Below are 23482 nucleotides of genomic sequence, written 5' to 3'. Positions count from 1 at the left end.
AACTCACGTCCTGCATATTACGTTAAGTAAGTAAGATGTATTAACTCCATAATATCGTTAGGAGAGACAGTGCGCTCTTGTTGTCGCGGCTCGTAACTGCAGCGACTAGCAGTGTCCAATGCCGCCGCGATTTGTTTCCGTTGGCTGAGCGCGGACACTGCAGCAGCCACTTCGCCATAAACAGAAAGAAATCACCTTGGCTCTGACTGCAATGAGCAGACATCACAACCTCCATGTTCTTATAGTAACAAACGTGAGACTCAACTCACAAGTGCCATGGAGGAATTGCAACGGGTATTATCAGAGTATTTATCAGTGATTTGAATCCCAAAAATATGGGAACATTCTCACAAAGTAATGTGAGATGATACCAAACTTTATCTAAGACGCAAAAATTAACTGCAGAGATTCCATGCACGCAGTAGTAGCACATAAAGAAATATTATGTCTTGGAAGCGTATATTTCATTTTCTGTTCTCATATCAACGCCCTAGTTATAATATGAAGTGAGAAAATGAACACGAAAAACTGAAGTTCCTGAGGAGCATGTAAGTCATTTCCTCATCTCATATTATAGGTTTTGTTTTATTATGAAGTAAAAAATGAACAGTTTAGGGGTCTGAAGCATAATATGACGCCAGATTCTTATCGTAGGCGCTATCGGAGAAGCAAAAAGCCGATACATGTCCATTCTTTTGTCCAACAGTATGTTTCCTTTCATGCATTACTACCGCTCGGAGATTCTTATTTAAAGATTTGTGGGCATCAAGTTCTTCAGCAGAATAAGCCTTATGTTATTGTGCAATTACAGTATGGGAGAAATGCAACAAAGACGAGTTCCCCTAGAGCAGTGAGGATATTTGCACATGTCTGTGTTCAGCAGTGACTGCCAACTGCCACAACACTTCAGATAATTTTGCTCGAGCGTTGTCTTACGATTCCGTTATTGAATTTGTATCTGCTTGCTTGTAGCTCGGCTACAAAAGAATTAAAAAATTGGCTTTCAGCGAGTCTCGAAAGACGAACAAAGGCAGTGTACACCTAACAGGCAAGCACGTTACCTAGGAGCTAGCGACCACATGAGATATCTCTGAATTACGTGTTAGCCCAGTTTGCTACGGCAGGTAAATCGCAACATAAGAGACGAGAGTAGTTGTATTTCCCGTGTGGAACGACTTCCCTTGACTCAAAATCATTAACTGATATCTTTGTGTCACATTTCAAGAGAAGATCACATTATTCAATTGAAATGACACGATAATGTCAAGTGATATTAGCAGGATAGTTCTGTGCCAACAAGGAATTAACTCGTCGGTCACAGAGTTGCCACCCCCCAGGGGATCCACAACTCTTTTGTGGATACGTGCGTAGCGAGCACGGGGCCCCGAGCTAATGTGGCCTTCCTTCCTTTCCGGGCTGCATACCTTCCCTTTCCGCATCCTTCCCCATCCCCTGTCTTCACCCCCCCCCCTCACCTCTTGCTCTTTCCTTCACTTTCTCCCCCTCTGGGAGTATGGTTTGCGCCTACGTCCGGAGACGGACGCTTGTAAATGTACCGCATTCTTCTTCTTCCTTGCTTGTATGTCTTCTTCCTTCCTTTGTCCATCTCCTTTCCTTACCTCTTCTCTTTACCCTTTTCTCCGCTGCGGCGTTTGAGACCCCCTCTTCTTTCCTTTCCCTTTCTCTTTCTTCCTCCCTGTGCGTGTCTGAAGGCCGACCCACGCACTTCCATGCGTAGCCGGTGACGGGGTAACGCGTAATTCCCCGCCCCGGGTAGACAGGTAGGACACGTACGTACCCCCTGGTAAAGGCCAGGCCCAGGGAGGGGTGATTACCCGAGCTGATACCTTCCGAAAGTGCCGATTGGTCCCTCCGTCCGTATGTCGGGAGGTGTGACCTGAGGTGTGAACAATCACCTAAGGCGGGTGTGCCCTCGGTGAGGGCCCCCACAAGGGAGGAGCGCGCCATCGGAGACGCCGGTAATCATGGGGGATTCTTCCGCAATGGTTTCCTCACCTTCCACTATGTCTGCTCACAAACGTAAGTTCACTGAGTCTCAGCCACAGACGGTTCTTCCATCGTTGCCACAGTTCCTTGTTGTTTCTCGGTCTGACGAAGGTCACGACTTTTCCACGGTCAACCCTTTCATTATTCAGAAAGGTGTCGACGCAATTGCGGGTCCTGTAAAGTCTTGTTCCAGATTACGGAATGGTACCCTGTTGTTAGAAACACACAGTGCCCTCCAGGCTCAAAAATTGCTGCGTACTTCTCTGCTCCACACCTTCCCTGTCCGGGTGGAACCGCACCGTACCTTAAATTCCTCGCGTGGAGTCGTTTATACACGCTCCCTCGATGGATTGTCTGACGAAGAAATTCAGCACTACCTGTCTGACCAGGGCGTCACCGCTGTTCATCGGGTTATGAAAAGGGTTGACTCAAACATCATTCCAACCCGCACTGTCTTCTTGACTTTTGACAAAGTTCAACTCCCATCAAAAATCAAAGCAGGCTATGAGATAATTTCCGTTCGCCCTTATGTCCCAAACCCTACGCGTTGCTATCGATGTCAGCGGTTTAATCACACCAGCCAGTCCTGTTCCAATCCGGCCAAATGTGTTACGTGTGGCAGGGATGCCCATGAGGGTGCTTGTCCACCTCCATCCCCTCGCTGCATCAACTGTATGGGTGACCACGCTGCTTCCTCTCGAGATTGCCCTGTTTTTAAGGACGAAAAGCTGATCCAGGAAATAAGAGTGAAGGAAAAGGTGTCGACCTTTGCTGCTCGAAAGTTACTCGCCAGTCGACAGCCCACCGTGCCTCAGAAAGGAAAATACAGCGCTGTCCTTGCTTCTTCTCGGCCAACAAAGGAGGCGGCCACGCAGACTTGCGACCTCACATTTAGTACCACGGTCGTCAGATCGGCCAGCGCAAAGATCGCCCGTTCAACCTCACCTCTTTCGCCTGCCCACTCTATGGCTCACCCTTCGTCGGGTTCTGCTAAATCTCGAGCCCAAAAGTCAGACGCCAAGTCTACAAAAAAAGAGCATTCTCGTGAAGAGTTTTTACGTACTGCAACTTCACAACCATCGGTTCCTCCTTCATCTAAACATACCTCCAAGAAGGCTACGAAGAAACACAGTTCCTCTCCTTCTCCGCCAAGGCGTGTCCCATCTACAGCACCACCTGGCGGAAATCGCCCTCGGCCATCTTCTGTGTCGCCGAGGCGCACTGTTGGTGGCCGGTCAACTGGCCGATCGTTGGTGGCAGGAGCTGCTCCTGACCAACCTATGGATCAGGATCTTCTGCCTTCGACTGAATGCCATTCCATGCTGTCGGTCGCAAGCTCTGAGCAGTCGTTGAGTTGACAGCACCCTTGGTGCCGTTCCTCCATTTTCTGTTCACCCTATGTCCATTATCCACTGGAATATCCGCGGCATTCGCGCCAATCGGGAGGAATTGTCGATCCTCTTACGATCCTACTCGCCGGTCATCTTCTGTCTTCAGGAAACAAAGCTGCGTCCCCATGACCGCTTTGTTCTCCCTCATTTTCAGTCCGTCCGATATGACCTCCCCTCAGTTGAAGGCACTCCAGCCCATGGAGGACTCATGATTCTGCTCCATGATACTCTCCATTATCACCCAATCCCCTTAAACACTTCCTTCCAAGCTGTCGCCGTCCGTCTTTCCCTTTCTGGATACACGTTCTCTCTTTGTACGGTATACATTCCATCGTCTACACCAATGGCACGAGCTGATCTCCTTCATCTTCTTGATCAGCTTCCACCCCCCTATTTGCTGGTTGGGGACTTCAATGCCCACCACCCGCTTTGGGGATCTCCACATCCTTGTCCACGTGGCTCACTATTGCTAGACGTCTTCCACCAAGCGGATCTAGTCTGCCTCAACACTGGGGTCCCCACATTTTTTGTCTGCCTCCACGGCAAATTTCTCCCATTTGGACCTTGCGGTCGGTACTGTTCCGCTAGCTCGGCGCTTCGAATGGTTCGCCCTTGATGATACACACTCGAGTGACCACTTTCCATGTGTTCTTCGACTGCAGCCTCAACTGCCATATATGCGCTCGCGACGCTGGAAGTTTGCCCAAGCCGATTGGACACTTTTTTCGTCTCTAGCGACATTCGATGACCGTCGCTTTCCCAGCGTCGACGATGAGGTCACACATTTTACCGACGTTATTCTCACAGCTGCGGAACGTTCAATACCACGCACCTCCGAATTGCCCCGGCGCCCCCCAGTTCCTTGGTGGAACGAGGCATGCCGTGACGCAATACGTGTGCGGCGACGTGCTCTTCGCATTTTCCGTCACCATCCAACTTTGGCCAACTGTATCCGATATAAGCAGCTCCGTGCGCGATGCCGTCGCGTCATCCGCGATAGCAAGAAGGCAAGCTGGAAATTCTTTACTAGCTCATTTAACAACTTCACTCCCTCCTCGGAAGTTTGGAGTCGGCTTCGACGGTTCTCAAGCGCGCCTAGTTTCTCCCCGGTCTCTGGGCTCACTGTCGCGCATGATACCTTAGTGGACCCCGTCGCAATTTCTAACTCATTGGGTCAGCACTTTGCTGAGATTTCGAGCTCTTCAAATTACCCGCCAGCGTTTCTCCCGAAGAAACGTGCAGCAGAAGTGCGGCATCTTGCTTTCTCCTCTCAAAATCGCGAAAGCTACAATACTGTTTTCTCCATGCGCGAACTCCAACATGCACTCTCTACTTCTCGCTCCTCCGCCCCAGGACCGGATGGTATCCATGTCCAAATGTTGCTGCATTTATCAACCCATAGCCTGCGTCACCTCCTTCGCCTTTATAATCGAATTTGGACCGACAGTACCTTTCCCAGGCGATGGCGGGAAGCTATTGTCGTTCCCGTTCCGAAACCTGGAAAGGACAAACATCTCCCCTCTAGCTATCGCCCCATTTCTCTCACGAGTAGTGTCTGTAAGGTTTTGGAGCGTATGGTGAATTACCGTTTAGCGTGGTGGCTGGAGTCCCGCAGTCTTTTAACACCAGCCCAATGCGGATTCCGAAAGCATCGTTCTGCTGTTGACCATCTTGTTGCTCTCTCCACTTATATCATGAACAATTTTCTCCGGAAACGCCAAACGGTAGCAATATTTTTTGATCTGGAGAGAGCGTACGATACCTGTTGGAGGACAGGCATCCTCCGCACACTGTTCTCTTGGGGCTTTCGAGGCCGGCTGCCCCTTTTTCTTCGCGAATTTATGGCAGAGCGCACATTTAGGGTGCGGGTGAACACTACTCTCTCCCGTACTTTCTCCCAAGAAAACGGGGTACCCCAGGGCTCCGTGCTGAGTGTTGTACTGTTTGCCATCGCCATTAATCCAATTATGGATTGTCTCCTTCCTGATGTCTCGGGCTCCCTCTTTGTGGACGATTTTGCGATCTACTACAGTTCTCAAAGGACCAGCCTTCTTGAAAGACGTCTTCAAGGATGTCTCGATCGCCTCTACTCGTGGAGCATCGAAACCGGCTTCCGTTTCTCACCCAGTAAGACCGTTTGTGTTAATTTTTGGCGACGTAAGGAGTTTCTTCCGCCCTCCTTACATCTAGGTCCTGTCAACCTTCCGTTTTCCGACGTCGCTAAATTCTTGGGTCTTATGTTTGACAGAAAACTGTGCTGGTCCTCCCACGTTTCCTATCTTTCGGCTCGCTGTCTGCGTTCCCTTAACACCCTCCGTGTCCTGAATGGTACCTCTTGGGGAGCGGACCGGGTGGTCCTTCTCCGCCTCTATCGCGCCTTAGTGCGCTCGAAATTGGATTATGGAAGCATAGTCTACTCCTCTGCTCGGCCGTCTATTCTTCGGCGTCTCGACTCTATCCACCACCGTGGATTACGTTTAGTGTCTGGAGCTTTTTACACCAGCCCTGTGGAAAGCCTTTATGCTGAGACTGCTGAACCTCCGCTGTCCAATCGGCGGGCAGCCCTTCTGAGTCGTTATGCTAGCCATCTGTCTTCCATGCCTGCTAATCCAGCCCATAACCTTTTTTTCGACGCCTCCTTTGATGTCGGGTATGCAGGCCGCTCCTCCTCCCTACTACCCCCGGGAGTCCGCTTCCGTCAACTGCTCCATTCTCTTTCCTTCCGCTTTCCTAAAACCTTCTTGACAACTTGGGGTACAGCACCGCCTTGGCACCGTCCCCAAATCGACTTGCTCGGAGACCTATGTCAATTTCCCAAAGATGGTACCCCTACACTTGTTTACCGTCGGGCATTTGCTGCTCTATGTGCACAAATGACGGAAGCCACATTTATTTACACCGATGGCTCGAAAACATCGTTAGGTGTAGGGAGTGCCTATATTGTTGGCGACACCCCAAATCACTTTCGGCTTCCCGACCAGTGTTCGGTTTATACTGCAGAGCTTTACGCTGTTCTCCAGGCTGTCCACTACATCCGCCGCCATCAGCGGATACAGTACGTAATCTGCTCAGATTCTCTCAGCTCTCTCCTAAGTCTCCAAGCTCTTTACCCTGTGCACCCTCTGGTCCACCGGATTCAGGACTGTCTGCGCTTGCTCCACCTGGGGGGCGTCTCAGTGGCGTTCCTCTGGCTCCCGGGACACGCTGGTATCTGTGGAAATGAGGCGGCCGATATAGCGGCCAAGGCTGCAGTCTCTCTTCCTCGGCCAGCTCTTCAGTCTCTTCCGTTTACCGATCTACGGAGCGGTTTATGTCGCCAAGTTACTCATTTATGGCATGCGCATTGGTCAACACTTCCCCACAATAAATTGCGGGAAGTGAAAGCCGGTCCTTGCGCTTGGACCTCTTCCTCCCGAACGCGTCGTCGGGAGGAGGTAATTTTAGCTCGACTCCAGATAGGGCACTGTCTTTTTAGTCATCGACATCTTTTAAGCGGTGATCCTCCCCCACTCTGTCCCCACTGCTCTCAGCTGTGGACGGTCAGACACCTTTTAATTGAATGCCCCTATTTTAATCCGTTACGCTCCCGTCTACAGCTATCGCCTGATCTATCGTCGATTTTAGCAGATGACACGCGCTCAGCTGACCGCGTTCTACAGTTTATTAGTGACAGTGAAATGACGTCAGTCATTTGAAGCTTTTTTTTTTTGTGGACAACCAACCCCTTTCTATAGTGGACTTTTAAGCATTCCTTCTGCCTTTAGTTTCTCCAATTTTCTGACTATGTTTCCATTGCTGCTGATTTTAAATTTCGTTTTTTTCCTGTTTTCTACGTCACGGGCTGGGCGCTAATGACCATAGAAGTTTTGCGCCCTAAAACCACAAACAAAAAAAAAAAAAACAGAGTTGCCAAACTTACTCTGCACTGTTGCCAAGTTTCAGTTATACAGCCAGGAAAGATACCAGCTGATGTGTTCTATGAGTGACTTCGGAAGTGACTATAGCTTCGTCTCAGAGTTGCGGGTGGCAAGCGCCGCAATATCCTCATTATATGTCAATGAGTCTTATTCGCATTTCTGTAACTAGGTTTAGGCGCTAGAGTGTACTTACTTGTAACACATCGATGCAATGAGTGCAAACTAAATGTCATAAATTAATAACTGCAACAATTATTTTTGATTTACTGTCTTAATCGGACCGAAACTTTGAAAGCGTATTCACCAGACGCGATCACAATTTTGGGAGATTTTCCAGTGGTTGAGTTGGCAACGTATCTTTGCTGTACAATATTGTTATTGAGATCACTGTCATTGGCACATCCGCCAGAAGACAGGCATGGCCTGGCTTTTTGTTGTCATCTTTTCTGACGGATATTCTGGCTTTGCTCGAAACGTGAAGACTTAAGGTGAACTCGAACATTCCATATGGCAAAAATTTGATGATTCTATTCTTACAGCTCTAACATTCAAAAAACGGTTACAATAAGCGGCAGAAAAGCACCTGTGAACCAACAATTAATAATGCAGTGATAATTAGTGGAATCTGACAAATTCCATCTGTCACCTGATAAGTGATAAACTACTTTTTTCATCTGCACAGCACTGCAGTATGAGCTCGAAGGTTTCATAGAACTCCTATACTTAATTTCGTTGTGATCGTTTGCAATGACAGTAGGGGAGGAGCAAAACCATCTGACTTGAAACATACTTTTCCAGTGGGATTTGAATCTTCGGCTACAGTTACAGTAGCACGTCCAGTGAGGTATCAAGAATGTGAGCAATCACTCATTGCTGCAGTATAGGCTAGGGCAGAAAGAAGCAGGTTTCTGACAAAGTAAACGATGAGAGACACTGTCGCTGTCACTTATTAAAGAGGAATTGTTCAGAAAATTACAACTATATCTAATGAAATGAAATGAAATGAGTAGGTTGATGCAGCTCCAGTCCGGCACTATCACTGTGTTGCCAAACATTTTCCGAATAGCACTCAAGATAAAAATGTGTGTGTGTGTGTGTGTGTGTGTGTGTGTGTGTGTGTGTGTGTGTGTGTGTGTCATTGGCGTTAAAATAGGACAACGGCATCATATGAAAATTTGTGCCTGACCAGGTTCAGACCTTGAGTCATAGTGTCTTTTCTTTCAGACATATCCGAAAGATCAGACACCACACATATATCCATATTCAAAGTGTTTCAGGAGGAATCGTAGATATTTTAGCAGGTGGTAGTACAGACGAAATGCATAAAAAAAATTCCAAATAAATGTGTCCACTTTCTATTGAGTACAGAGATACAGCTGTTAGTACTTAACCCTAACAAACTCAAAGGAAAGGCAAATGTGGACGTTCAAAGTTGATCTTCAAAAATTCCCCCACCAATTGCAATTCACATTTGACTTCCTTTGATAACACCATGTGTAGCTCTTATGAGGACGTCTTTGCGTTCTTTTATGAGGGCCGCACTATTCATAATCCGAACGATCAAATCGGCTCTTGGGTTTACTTTTTCTTTGTACACTTCACCCTTAACCATCCCTGCTGACAAAAATCCAAAGAGATAAGGTCCGGGGACCTTGGTGGCCAAGAAAAATGCCCATATCTACTGATCCATCTTCCGGGAAATGTTAGGCTTGGATACTTTGTCACCTGACGACTAGAATGTGCACGAGCCCCGTCTTGCTGGAGGAACAAACGCATTCTTGTAGCCAAAGGAACCTCTTCCATTAACGGTGAAAGCTCATTTTCAAGGAAGTGTAGATAACTGGGTCCTGTAAGGACCAACATACGAAACGAAAATGCATTCAACCCCTGCTATATGTACTCAATAAAAATTGGACACATGTTTTATGGCATTTTTTCTGCAATTTTTTTATACTACCCCCTCCTACAAAATTTACTACTCCTCCTGAAACATCCTGAATAATTATTCAGGTCTCTACAGGTCATCGAAATTTTTCAGTTCTAGACATCGTCCGAACCCTCGCGGGAATACAGAGTGGCCACTAGCGATTCGAATAATGTATGAGAGGGGTGGGGGGGGCGGAAGGTACCACGCATGTGGTATGCGGCAAAGACGGGAATTCGCGTCTGACGAGGAGCGTGTGTAGATAGGTGCTGCAGAGAGGTTGGCTGCTGTGTCCCGATAGTGCCCACCATCGGAGGTTCGAGTCCTCCCTCTGGCATGGGTGTTTGTTTTGTCCATAGTTTAAATTAGATTAAGCAGTGAGTAAGCTTAGGGACCGATGACCTAAGCAGCTTGGTCCCATAAGATCTTACCACAAATTTACAAAATTTTAAATCCAAAATACTGCATCTCGGTTCTTACAGTAGCACAACAGGTGTGCACTGGTTAGATCTAACTGAAGAGAGACTCCAACTCGGATTGTAGCTAAGGGCGAATCCCAAGCTCATGGCTACAAACAATTGGGAGTGGATACTTAATGTCATCGGAGCCTTGTTGAAGGACCATGACATGCGTTCGTTAGACTTACTGCAGAAAGTTTAGTTTATAAATACATACATATTTATCAAAATATATGATGTCGCAGCAGTCTTACCGATACTGCAGGTCACTACACATAAAATACTAGGTGCAGCGTTTTGGTATACGTGGAAACAAAATATCTTCAAAGTATCCTTCCACACAGCGACTTTGCAGAGGCAAAACGGAGGACTTGGAATTAAAGACGTTAAATCTAAATGTGACACACTGTTTCTAACTCGTGCTTTCATAGTAATACATGCCACTAGGACAGGCATCACGAAACTTCTATTCTTCTCGTTAGATACTGGGGATAGGAACGCTCCTGTTAATGTAGCACATTTAGATGCCAGCCTGCATAACGTCCGAAAGTACTATGTCGATTGCAGCTGTATAAGACTTCTACCAGCACAAACCAACACTAGAACCGCCTATGATTATATTACCAGACATGGTCTTCACATCCCAATTCAGGTAAATTAACCTACTAAAAACTGGATGAACGTCTGGAAAAATATCCACAATAAAATTCTACCAACTAGAGTCATTTTTTTTTTTTTTTGGTAGGGTTTAAGGGCGCTCAACTGCTGAGGTCATTAGCGCCCAGTCACTGGTGTTAGAGCACAAGGAACCTGCTAAAACTCAAGGGGATGGGGGGACATCAAAAGGACCTGAGAAAGATGCAGATGAAATAAGTAAAAAGGTTAAATGTCTTTGGTCAAGCCAGTTAAAGTTATAAAACGCAGAAGACGAGCAGCTGCTCGAGCGTCATCAGCTAAAACATCCGGTAAGGTAGATGGCAGGGACAGGACAACACGAAATTGACTAAAACGGGGACGCGACAATAAAACATGGCGCACTGTTAATGCCTGACCACAAGGGCACTGCGGGGCTGGGTCACCAGAGAGCAGGTAGCGGTGGCTAAACCGGCAATGCCCAATCCGCAACCTGGTCAGAAGGACCTCCTCGCGCCGAGATGGTCGGGAGGAAGTTGTCCAAGCAGTTGGGAGCGGTTTTACTGCCTGGAACTTGTTTCCTTGGAGGGGTGACCAAGCATCCCACCACAAGGACACAAGCCTCTTACATACATCCCCACAAACGTCAGATGACGGGACACAATGGGAGGCTGGCCGAGGCTGGAGGACTGCAGCCTTGGCTGCAGCATCCGCAGCCTCATTCCCAGGCACTCCTACATGTCCGGGGACCCACAGAAAGCTGACAGAACCGCCATTATCAGCGAAACAATGGAGGGACTGCTGTATTCGTTGAATCAAGGGATGGACCGGATAGGGAGCCCCAAGGCTCTGAAGAGCACTGAGTGAGTCAGTGCAGAGGACATACGATGAATGGCGGTGGCGGCGGGCATACTGAATGGCCTGATGGAGAGCAAAAAGCTCGGCCGTAAAGCTGGAACATTGGTCAAGGAGCCGGTATTTAAAGGTGGCGGTCCCGACGACAAAGGCACAGCCGACACCATCGTCAGTTTTGGAGCCATCGGTGTAAATAAAGGTGTGACCAGCAAGTCGAGCACGAAGTTCGACAAACCGTGAGCAATACACTGCAGCCGGAGTACCCTCCTTCGGGAGTGAGCTGAGGTCGAGATAAATACGAACCGGAGCCTGGAGCCAAGGTGGTGTCGGGCTCTCACCCTCTCTGAAGGTGGTAGGGAGGGCAAAATCCAATTGTCGAAGCAGGCGACGGAAGCGGACTCCGGGGGGCAGCAGGGCAGACACATATAACCCGTACTGACGGTCGAGAGAATCGGCGAAGAAGGACTTGTAAGAGGGGTGTTCGGGCATAGACAACAGCCGGCAGGCATACCGACACAGCAGTATGTCGCGCCGGTAGGTCAACGGTAACTCGGCAGCTTCAGCGTAAAGACTCTCGACAGGACTAGTGTAGAAGGCTCCGGTCGCAAGACGTATCCCCCGATGGTGGATGGAGTTGAGCCGGCGTAAGAGGGATGGCCGAGCGGACGAGTAGACGAAGCTCCCATAATCCAGCTTCGATCGGACTATGGACCGATACAAGCGAAGCAGGACAGTGCGATCCGCTCCCCAAGATGAACCGCTAAGAACTCTGAGGACATTAAGGGAACGTGTACAACGGGCCGCCAAATAAGAGACATGTGGAGACCAACACAGTTTCCGGTCCAAAGTGAGCCCTAGAAACTTAGTTGTGTCCACGAATGGGAGAACAACGGGACCGAGATCTAAGGATGGCGGAAGGAACGCTTTATATCGCCAAAAGTTGATACAAACCGTCTTCTCTTCAGAGAACCGGAAGCCATTTGCCACGCTCCATGAGTAGAGGCTGTCTAGACAACGCTGGAGGCAGCGCTCCAGGAGGCATGTTCTCTGGGCACTGCAGTAGATCGCGAAGTCATCGACAAAGAGAGAGCCTGAGACATTAGGTGGAATGCAATCCATAATTGGATTGATCGCGATGGCAAAAAGGGCTACGCTCAAGACGGAGCCCTGAGGCACTCCGTTCTCCTGGAGGAAGACGTCGGACGATACGGAACCCACACGTACCCTAAACTTTCGATCCGTTAAAAAGGAATCAATAAAAAGGGGCAGACGACCGCGTAGGCCCCACTTGTGCATAGTGCGGAGGATACCTCCTCTCCAACAGGTATCATAAGCCTTCTCCAAGTCGAAGAACACGGCTACCGTTTGGCGCCTTCGCAAAAAGTTGTTCATGATGAATGTCGACAAGGTCACAAGGTGGTCAACAGCGGAGCGGCGGCGACGAAAGCCGCATTGGACATTAGTAAGTAGTCGTCGAGATTCAAGAATCCAAACGAACCGAGCATTAACCATGCGCTCCATCACCTTACAGACACAGCTTGTAAGAGAAATGGGGCGGTAACTAGAAGGAAGGTGTCTATCCTTCCCGGGTTTGGGTATAGGACCAACAACGGCGTCACGCCAACGCATGGGGACCTGACCTTCGGTCCAGACGCGATTGTAGGTACGAAGAAGGAAGCTTTTGCCCGCCGGAGAAAGGTGTGCCAGCATCTGAACGTGAATGGCATCTGGCCCCGGAGCAGAGGACCGGGACAGTGCAAGCGCACGTTCGAGTTCCCGCATAGTAAAGGGGCATTATAAGTTTCCAGATTCAGCGAGTGGAAGGAAGGTCGCCGAGCCTCGTCTGCCTCTTTCCTGGGAAGGAAGGCAGGATGGTAATGGGCGGAGCTTGAAACCTCCGCGAAAAAACGGCCAAAGGCGTTGGAGACAGCCACAGGATCAACAAGGACCTCATTACCTGAGGTCAGGCCAGGTACTGAGGAGTGGGCCTTAATGCCCGACAGCCGGCGCAGGCTACCCCAAACAATGGAAGAGGGAGTAAAACTGGTAAAGGAGCTCGTGAAAGAGGCCCAGCAAGCTTTTTTGCTGTCTTTGATGACTCTACGGCATTGCGCTCGGAGTCGTTTGTATTCAATACAATTCGCCAACGTAGGATGGCGGCGAAAGGTGCGTAAAGCACGTCGTCGAGCACGGATAGCGTCCCTACAAGCCTCGTTCCACCAGGGGACGGAAACGCGACGTGAAGAAGAAGTAGTACGAGGTATGGAACGTTCGGCAGCATTGATAATAACAGCCGTGAGGTATTCGACCTGACTGTCACAACTGGAAAAATCGCGGTCCGGAAAGGTCGCCAGGGAGGAGTAAAGTCCCCAGTCAGCTTTCAGTATGTTCCAGCGCGAAGGACGTGGGGATGGGGTGTGGTGCAGGAGACGAACGACACAGGGGAAGTGGTCGCTCGAATAGGCGTCAGAAAGGACATACCACTCGAACCGACGGGCAAGAGTGGTAGAACAGATCGAGAGGTCCAAGTGGGAGTAGGTACGAGTAGAGTCCGAGAGGAAAGTCGGGGCGCCGGTATTGAGGCAGACAAGATTGAGATGGTTGAAGACATCCGCCAAGAGTGAGCCTCTTTGACAGGATGCAGGAGAGCCCCAAAGGGGATGATGGGCATTGAAGTCGCCAAACAATAAGAACGGCGGGGGAAGCTGATCGATCAGGTGCATCATGTCAGCCCGACTAACAGCAGATGACGGTGGAGTGTAGACGGTACAAACTGAAAAAGTAAAAGCAGAAAGAGTAATGCGGATAGCTATTGCTTGGAGTGGGGTGGTCAATGGGATGGGATGGTAATAGACATCATCCAGAACGAGCAACATGACCCCACCATGAGCTGGGATACCGTCCACAGGGGCGAGGTCATACCGCTCCGAGGTATAGTGGGAAAAGGCAATACGGTCAGTCGGGCGCAACTTGGTTTCCTGGAGACCAAGGACGAGTGGACAGTGCAGGCGGAGGAGCAGTTGTAATTCCTCCCGATTAGATCGAATACCTCTTATGTTCCAATGAAACAACGCCATTGCTAGTCAAAAAGTTGGGGGAACGAGACGGGGAAGAGCTGGTCACCTCGACGGCCGCGGAGGGCCAGGTTGCGAGGCAACAACGCTACAACTGACGGCAGGCGGATCCGGTTCCATCGACTCGTCGCCAGCTGCGGCCGCTGTCCCTGATTGTGTAGGAGGGGCCGCATCATTTGCCGACAAAAGGCCGGCGGAACGCCTGGCAGCAGAGCGTCCCGGCGAAACTGAGGACGGCCGGGAGCAGCGACTCACGGATGAAGCGTCAGATGAAACGCGCCGGGGTGGAGAGGGGGATAGAGATTTCTTCTTGGAGGCCTTCTTGGAAGGCCGAGGAGGCACAGGGATGGTGGGCTGGACCCGAAGTAGGTCCTCACGCGCGGGGTCCGTTTTGGAACGCCGGACCTCGGAAGCTGGGGTCCGGAACGTTTCCCCGATGGACGCCTGAGAAGAGGATCGCTTCTCAGGTGGCGTGGGGGGAGGAGGAGGAAGGGTGGCCCCTGGGGCAGGGGGGGTGGGGGCCGCGGGGGAGGAGGAGTTGGAAGGGAGGGATTTGGGAGGCGGAGGCAGAGCCCCCTGACGGGCAGAGGAGGCGGAGGGGGGACAGGATAGAGGTGAGGATACAGCGGAAGGAGTGGACACAACTGAGGCAAACGAAGTGGCCAGTGACACGGGGTGAAGGCGGTCATACTTCTTCCTGGCCTCAGAATAAGAGAGCCGATCCAAAGTTTTGATTTCTTGTATCTTTTTCTCCTTCTGATAGGCGGGGCAGTCTGGGGACCTAGGCGAGTGGACGCCAGGACAATTAGGGCACCGAGGTGGTGGGGTGCAAGTATGTTCCTCACGAAGAGGACGTCCACAGTCGCCACAAAGGGGCTCAGCCTCACACCGGGACGACATGTGCCCAAAGCGCAAACACCTAAAACAGCGCATAGGAGGCGGGACGTAAGGTCGCGCGTCGCACCGGTAGCACATCACCTTTACCTTCTCCGGGAGAACGTCCCCCTCGAAGGCGAGGATAAAGGCCCCGGTGTCGATGCGACGGTCTTTGGGGCCGCGCTGGACTCGCCGGACGAAATGCACGCCGCGGCGCTCCAGGTTGGCCCTGAGCTCCTCATCAGATTGTAGCAGGAGGTCACGATGAAAAATAACCCCCTGCGTCCTATTTAGTGCCAGATGTGGGACAATGGAGACTGGGATGTCCCCTAGGCAGTCGCACGCCTGGAGTGCCGCCGATTGTGTGGCAGAGGTGGTCTTGATAAGAACGGACCCTGATCGCATCTTGCTGAGAGCCTCGATTTCCCCGAAGACGTCCTCAATGTGTTGAACAAAGAACATGGGCTTGGAGGTGGCGAACGTCCCCCCATCTGTTCGAGAACAGACCAAATAGCGGGGGAAGTACTTCGCCCCAAGCCGGCGGGCCTGTCCCTCCTCCCATGGAGTGGCCAAGGGGGAAAGGGCAGGAGAACCAGAACTAGAAACGGTACCTTTTCTTTTGGAAGACTCGGCCGCAGAGCGACCTGATACGTGTTGACGTTTCATGTGCGAAACGTCCGCCCCGATACCACCCACTCCGACCAGGGGCTCTCCCCACGGGCGCCACCCAGCCGCAGCAAGGGCCACCTGGCAGGATGACCATTGCCAGGAGTCCTGATGCCCCAAGGAGACGGGCATCTACTCCTTGGCCAACGTGGGGAGGGTGCAGCTCAGGTATCGGCAGTACGATCCCTGTGTTGTCAGGGGGCTACAACCTAGAGGGTACATGACGACCCCACCACAACGGGCTGGCTACCGTGCTGGATTTCTGGTGCCATGGAAAGTCCATCATGATCGCTGGTGCAGATGGAGATGCACTATGGGCGTAACTTGGACAACCCATCAGGCGTTTAGGCCCAATTTGAGGAATAATGGGTATGGTGACAATGCCGGTGCAATGCTGAGTGCCAAGGTCTTAGTGCACTTAGGACCAGTGGTACACCATGTAAGGTGTCCTTCCCCAAAAGGCTCGTACTTCTGTAGAATTTTGAAAAATGGAGGTCAAACCCCAAGGGGGACCATCACATTAAGGCCAAAACATTTGAGACTCCTTTTAGTCGCCTCTTACGATAGGCAGGAATACCGCGGGCCTATTCTTACCCCCGAACCCGCAGGGGGACAACTAGAGTCAGTGCAGTATGGTACAACGTTTTAAACGAAACCACATCCACAGCGGAACGATTATGGAAAATCAAATTGAGACCATCTCCATACTGCGACAAACGTCGGCTTATAGTAACTGAAGCGCACATGTTCTTTTGTGAAAATAGAATCAGAATTTGGAACTGCAATAGGAAGAAATCAGCACTATCAACAGAACCGCAGAAAGTCATATACCGATAACTGAAGCTTTACAACCCGACTGGAAATGTTACCCGTCAGCAAAGAATAACAGTTTTTCGTGGCTTCTGGGACAATTTGTATTTTACGTGTTAACAAAAAAAGCTTCGAACTTAGAAGAGTACATATTTTATATTGCAGAAGAATGTTTTAAGCTGAAGAAGAATAACAAATATATGGAATGGTTTCAAAATTTTTTGTCTATTGCTTTATGTGGGCTACAAAGATGTGGACAGTTTTGTTGATTAGAAGCAGAATACTATTCTTTCACTTTTTTATTCCTGGAATCTTCTTTTACGTTGGTTCTAAAGTCAGAAGTGTTCTAATTTGGCAAAACCCCTCCGGCTCCGAAATTTCTTTCATTCGTTGAAAAATACACTCCTGGAAATTGAAATAAGAACACCGTGAATTCATTGTCCCAGGAAGGGGAAACTTTATTGACACATTCCTGGGGTCAGATACATCACATGATCACACTGACAGAACCACAGGCACATAGACACAGGCAACAGAGCATGCAAAATGTCGGCACTAGTACAGTGTATATCCACCTTTCGCAGCAATGCAGGCTGCTATTCTCCCATGGTGACGATCGTAGAGATGCTGGATGTAGTCCTGTGGAACGGCTTGCCATGCCATTTCCACCTGGCGCCTCAGTTGGACCAGCGTTCGTGCTGGACGTGCAGACCGCGTGAGACGACGCTTCATCCAGTCCCAAACATGCTCAATGGGGGACAGATCCGGAGATCTTGCTGGCCAGGGTAGTTGACGTACACCTTCTAGAGCACGTTGGGTGGCACGGGATACATGCGGACGTGCATTGTCCTGTTGGAACAGAAAGTTCCCTTGCCGGTCTAGGAATGGTAGAACGATGGGTTCGATGACGGTTTGGATGTACCGTGCACTATTCAGTGTCCCCTCGACGATCACCAGTGGTGTACGGCCAGTGTAGGAGATCGCTCCCCACACCTTGATGCCGGGTGTTGGCCCTGTGTGCCTCGGTCGTATGCAGTCCTGATTGTGGCGCTCACCTGCACGGCGCCAAACACGCATACGACCATCATTGGCACCAAGGCAGAAGCGACTCTCATCGCTGAAGACGACACGTCTCCATTCGTCCCTCCATTCACGCCTGTCGCGACACCACTGGAGGCGGGCTGCACGATGTTGGGGCGTGAGCGGAAGACGGTCTAACGGTGTGCGGGACCGTAGCCCAGCTTCATGGAGACGGTTGCGAATGGTCCTCGCCGATACCCCAGGAGCAACAGTGTCCCTAATTTGCTGGGAAGTGGCGGTGCGGTCCCCTACGGCACTGCGTAGGATCCTACGGTCTTGGCGTGCATCCGTGCGTCGCTGCCATCCGGTCCCAGGTCGACGGGCACGTGCACCTTCCGCCGACCACTGGCGACAACATCGATGTACTGTGGAGACCTCACGCCCCACGTGTTGAGCAATTCGGCGGTACGTCCACCCGGCCTCCCGCATGCCCACTATACGCCCTCGCTCAAAGTCCGTCAACTGCACATACGGTTCACGTCCACGCTGTCGCGGCATGCTACCAGTGTTAAAGACTGCGATGGAGCTCCGTATGTCATGGCAAACTGGCTGACACTGACGGCGGCGGTGCACAAATGCTGCGCAGCTAGCGCCATTCGACGGCCAACACCGTGGTTCCTGATGTGTCCGCTGTGCCATGCGTGTGATCATTGCTTGTACAGCCCTCTCGCAGTGTCCGGAGCAAGTATGGTGGGTCTGACACACCGGTGTCAATGTGTTCTTTTTTCCATTTCCAGGAGTGTATATGGCTTCTTTACAGACCTCATATGCATCCAGTGCATAATAACACAAATTGAGAATATGTTTCTGAGTGAATGTTTGTTATGTATTTATCCGTCACCCTTTTGACTGTTATAAGTTATGTTCTACAAAGAACGCAGGCCATTGCAGGTGGCAATCTGTAATTTATTTTACCTTAATTACTACTTCAATTTTTTTCTACAATTTAAGGCACACATGGCAACAAACATGGAATGTACGGGAATAACGCAGCTACTCAGTAGACAGGCATTGGGGAGGCATTGTGGCCAGGCCTCGGATCTTCGACCCCTGCCCTCTTTGCCTCCGCCTACCTGGTGCTGAAAGTCTTCCCAAACTTCTTTTAAAAAATAGTGCAGTGGTCAGCGCATCTATCTAATAAGGAGGAGGTCCAGGTTCGAAGCCCGGTCGGTCACAAATTTTCGTCTGCCTTCGTTGCTGTATTTCAACGCGCTGTGACAGTGTGGACATTCGTCCTTCGATATTTAAGATGCAATTGTGTTTTGAGACAACAGAGATGATTTGCGAACATTTGCCTTGCCATCAATGTAACGGGACATCACCGGCATCCAACCCTTAGACATTGCTTTGTGACGACGCTAACCTATGTCACATACTTGCGAATCAGATTGTAGCGCATATTTAGTCAAATAACGAAAGGTCAGTATACAAGTATTTACGAACAGTAGAAGCACGGCTGCAGCGAACTGATCACTTAACCATCGTTGAGTACCTGTGTAATGAGTCATTCCAGCTGCATAGCTGAGGGTAATATTTGTTAAGCAATTCACTGCAGAATTAATGTAATACCCGCACGATGATCTCTGTAGTCACACTGTATTAATAAAAGCTCGCGGATGGAGTACTATGTTCGTTAAATCGGATTACTCAAGCTGATACCAAATAACGAGAAGCGACGACGCCACCACACTATCTTCACTTAAGTAGGTAGTCAGCGCTAAATTATGTGCGTCACCAATAACGTCACTGTAAGCAGTTTGACAACAACAACAACAACAACAACAACAACACAACTACTGATGACCTGTACCATTACCAACACAAAGTTGTAACTCGCAGTGATTACAAGTTGCTGATGTTTGTCAAGAATAACGGCAAGCGCCTCATAAATGGGAAGCTCCAATTGCATTACGCCTTGGACAGAGAGAATCCTAAATAAAAGTAATAGGTCACCCAGCGAAGAGAATAGTTGACGTACTGTCTCAGCTTCTTGCAGTTCGATATCATTTTCTAATGGAGACACTGAATGGCATGCTAATTTGTTCCATAACACATCAAATACATCCGCTACCTAGAAATAAAATGACTGTGTTGCAATATACATGCTATTGCCTTTCAATTAAAGATGATTTCAGCCTTTTACATCATTCACAAAAATTATTTCTGCAGAGCCTTTTTGTAATGTATGTACATATTTAAGGTAGTAGGCTATTTTGTAAGAAAAATCAGTCTGTCCTAAGGTCAGAAATTTATACCAACTTACATTATTGTTTACTACTGAACTTCATTGATACTGCAAATATTGCAAGATGAGATATTTTGCCTCCTTCATTTAATGGTTCTCCAAGAAATCTGTATCAGAACTACTTGGATGTCATGTCCATTGTTCATCATTTTGGGAAAACATTTTTTACAATGACTTGCAATCCTAGTTGACTGGAAATTTATCAGCATAAACCTGCTAATTTCCTTTCAGAAATTATTGTCTAAGTATTCAAGGCTAAAATAAAGGAATTAACTGAGACATTGGCGACAAAACACATTTTTGGTAAAGCTTAGGCAATCATTTACACTACTTAATTTAAAAGAGAGTGTTGCTTCTTGCCCATATTTTAATGATTTTAAGTGAAATCTATAATACAGTAAACAGTTGTGATATTGATGACGTCCTATGTGCAGAAATTCCTGATAGTCAAACACACTGTAAACAATGTGTGTATGTTACAAAAGATTTGCTGCTTCAACCATATGGTGCACTTAATCAAAATCCTGTGTGTATGAGAGATGGCAAATGCACAAAAAATTTCCTAAATATTTTTATCAAATCACATGAAAAATTATTGTGCGAGTATTCAAGGCTAAAATAATTGAATTAATTGAGCCATTGGTGACAAAATATATCCAATATCCATTGTACAGAGGGTGTCTTAGTGGTATTAGCATTAATGTTTGAGGACAATCACTTTGACAATCGTTATTTTGTACCGTACAATCCATACTTCCTAAATTTGATTGCCATTTGAATGTTGAAGTTTGCATGACAGATTAAGTGTTAAATACATTTATAAATACATATATAAAGGATATGGTAGTGCAGCTATAGAAGTAGGGGATGAATGAACAGATGGTAATAAAGAAGTTCAGATTGATTAAGTACCCAAATTTGAGAAAGGCCATTAAGTTGGATCAATGTAAGCAACATTTTTCTTTAAAAAATGCATCTTCATATTTGCATTAAATGAAACTGATTTTTGTCACATGTTTAACAATATACTGACATGTCTTTGCACTATGTTTGGGTAAATGCTGAAGAAAAAATGTAAGAGGAGGGTACGGGGTGGTGATAAAATGATTACATGCATGTATGTTATGTATCCAAAGGATTTTGATTTCTCAGTTATACTGAAATTATTCACTTTAGTGCTCCTAAATCATTTGAAGATGTTAGAACTTTTCATGGAATTGTTTACAGTACAGTTGTGACGTCACGCACGTCGGATGCAGTTTGTTGTTATGAAGTATTACATGGTCTTCGTTATAAAGCCTTTGACACATTTTGTTGTTGGCTGGCGTTTGAATGTGCAGTATATTTTGTTGTTGTAAATGGCGCATTTCCTTTGCAACGCAAGTTTTATTTATTTACGTTTTTCCTCTTGTTTCTGTTTCATTTCTGCAGTATTATTCTCCAATAGCTGAAAACAGCAATATTTTTTTTAAAGAGTATCAGTTGTTACCAGTCAAAGTTATAAAAATTCCATTGTTTTCCCGGTTTTCTCCCGGATGAAAAAGTTCCCTGGATTTTGCCGGGTGTCCCAGGACGTATACTCCATAAACAAAAGATTATATATATATTTTTTGTTTGAACAAAAAGATGCGTTTCTGAAAGTAGGAAGTAGCAGTAGCTGGAACAGGGACATAAACAAAATGTCTACTGTATTGCAGAGCGAGTTAGATTCTGAAAAAAGTTATCAGTTAGTAATAATGCATTCACACGTACTATGTGAACAAGGTCGCTTATGTATGTTCATGCAAATGTGTAAATTTTTCCTGTATTATTCCTGCTTACAACTTAACAGGGATTCTTGAATACCTCTGTTCCTTCACACTCCTCTTCCCACACTATAAATAATTTCGAAGAATAGAAATTGCGTCAACTCGCTCAGTGTATTGAGATATTGCAACAAGCGTAGCCTCAGCCCTAGGAGCGATTACACTGACCAGGGCGCAATTTTGTGAATGAAATTACGGTGTGTTGTCACCATTGAGTATGCTGTAATGTTGCAGTGACTGTTGCCTGGCATGACTCTCTAGAAGTCCTGAAATTGACCAGGTCAACATTTAGTGAACGAAATTATGCTCTCTTGGCACATCGTAAGTTGTGTATGTGGGCAGCGTATCTTGGTGCCCATATAGCGCTTCCTGGAGGCATACAGCGAAAGCTTACAATCGCCTTATAGGGCAAAAAACTGTTTAATTCATTCCACACGCCATTTAAAATTGTTATTTAATTAAGTTTTTAATCTTGTGGAAGTAAACACAATGTTCAGAATGTGCCCAAGTACTGAAGCTGCTTATGCAGTTTTTTGGACCTGCAGTTCACTTTACAATAAAGTCCTCGAAAATATACCCTATAACTGTAAAGGTAGTTAAGTTTATATTCTTACCGAATTACAACTAATTTTTTATGACGAGAATTTTCTAGTTCTTATTACCTTCACTGACTAATTCTATTAGCTTCTGCATGTAGAGGGGGCTATGCAGATAAATTGGTGTAAATCTCGTGTTTATCACCGATGTTCGCACGATCGAGGACACTGGTTTTCCTTCATTAATGTGGAGCTGAATTTTATCTTTAAGTAGCGGAGCTTTATATACTTCTCTCGAGAAGTTCATATCCAACTGCAGCAGTTTACAAACAGCTATATATTTTTATATCCATTCTTTTCAGCAGACTGAATTTACCAATATTGTAATTATATTTCACATTTCCAGAGGAGGGGATATTTACTAATGTTCTGGACTGGAATATCAGAAACAGCTGGCAGGTATTATGATATAAGCTACTTCGCTTAATAAGTCTATTATTAGAGTAAGATCTACAGAATATCACGTATTTTTTGACGTGTTTGGTATGTTTCGAAAATTGGACGAGGTGTTAACACAATCCACAGTCTCAGTAGTAGTAGTAGTAGTAGTAGTGGCGTAGAAAGTTTTGTTAAAGATGTTTCGCATGACGGAAATGCTTCTAAAAATCATTGTGTTGCAGTAATTCCAGATTACTGATATTCAGACCACTTTAGTATAATGGTCCTTGTTTGGAATAAAAACTGCTAATTACCATTAGTGATTTGCTTTTAAAGGAAAGGCAAATGAAAATTGTTACTGCTAATTACAGTGAGGTAAAAAAGTAGAGCAAACTGTCAAAACATATTTTTATGGGGACAATCATAACATACGTCGGACTACTTGCAACAACTTGTTCAATTAGCAATATTGCCAGTCATCCCGAAATATTGCAGCAACTCTTGCGGCCATACGTTGCTGAACAATTTCGTCCGTTTAAAAACACCTCAGGACGGGGTGGGCGTTGGCTAGCAACGCAGAAAGCACAGAGCGAGCTACGCCACTGCAGATATGCGAAAGCAGCAGAGCCATCTGTGCGTGCCAAAGCGTATTACATTGCGACTATGGGCGTGGAGTGCACGAGTGTCATTCAGGGACCTGAGAAAAGCTTTTAGATAAAAAAAATAACTGCCTTTGTGAAAGTACTAGTAGTTGGAATAGAAAAAGA

This window comes from Schistocerca serialis, chromosome 12 (assembly GCF_023864345.2).
Source record: "Schistocerca serialis cubense isolate TAMUIC-IGC-003099 chromosome 12, iqSchSeri2.2, whole genome shotgun sequence".
Lineage (NCBI taxonomy): Eukaryota > Metazoa > Arthropoda > Insecta > Orthoptera > Acrididae > Schistocerca > Schistocerca serialis.
Note: the sequence above shows the minus strand (reverse complement) of the source record.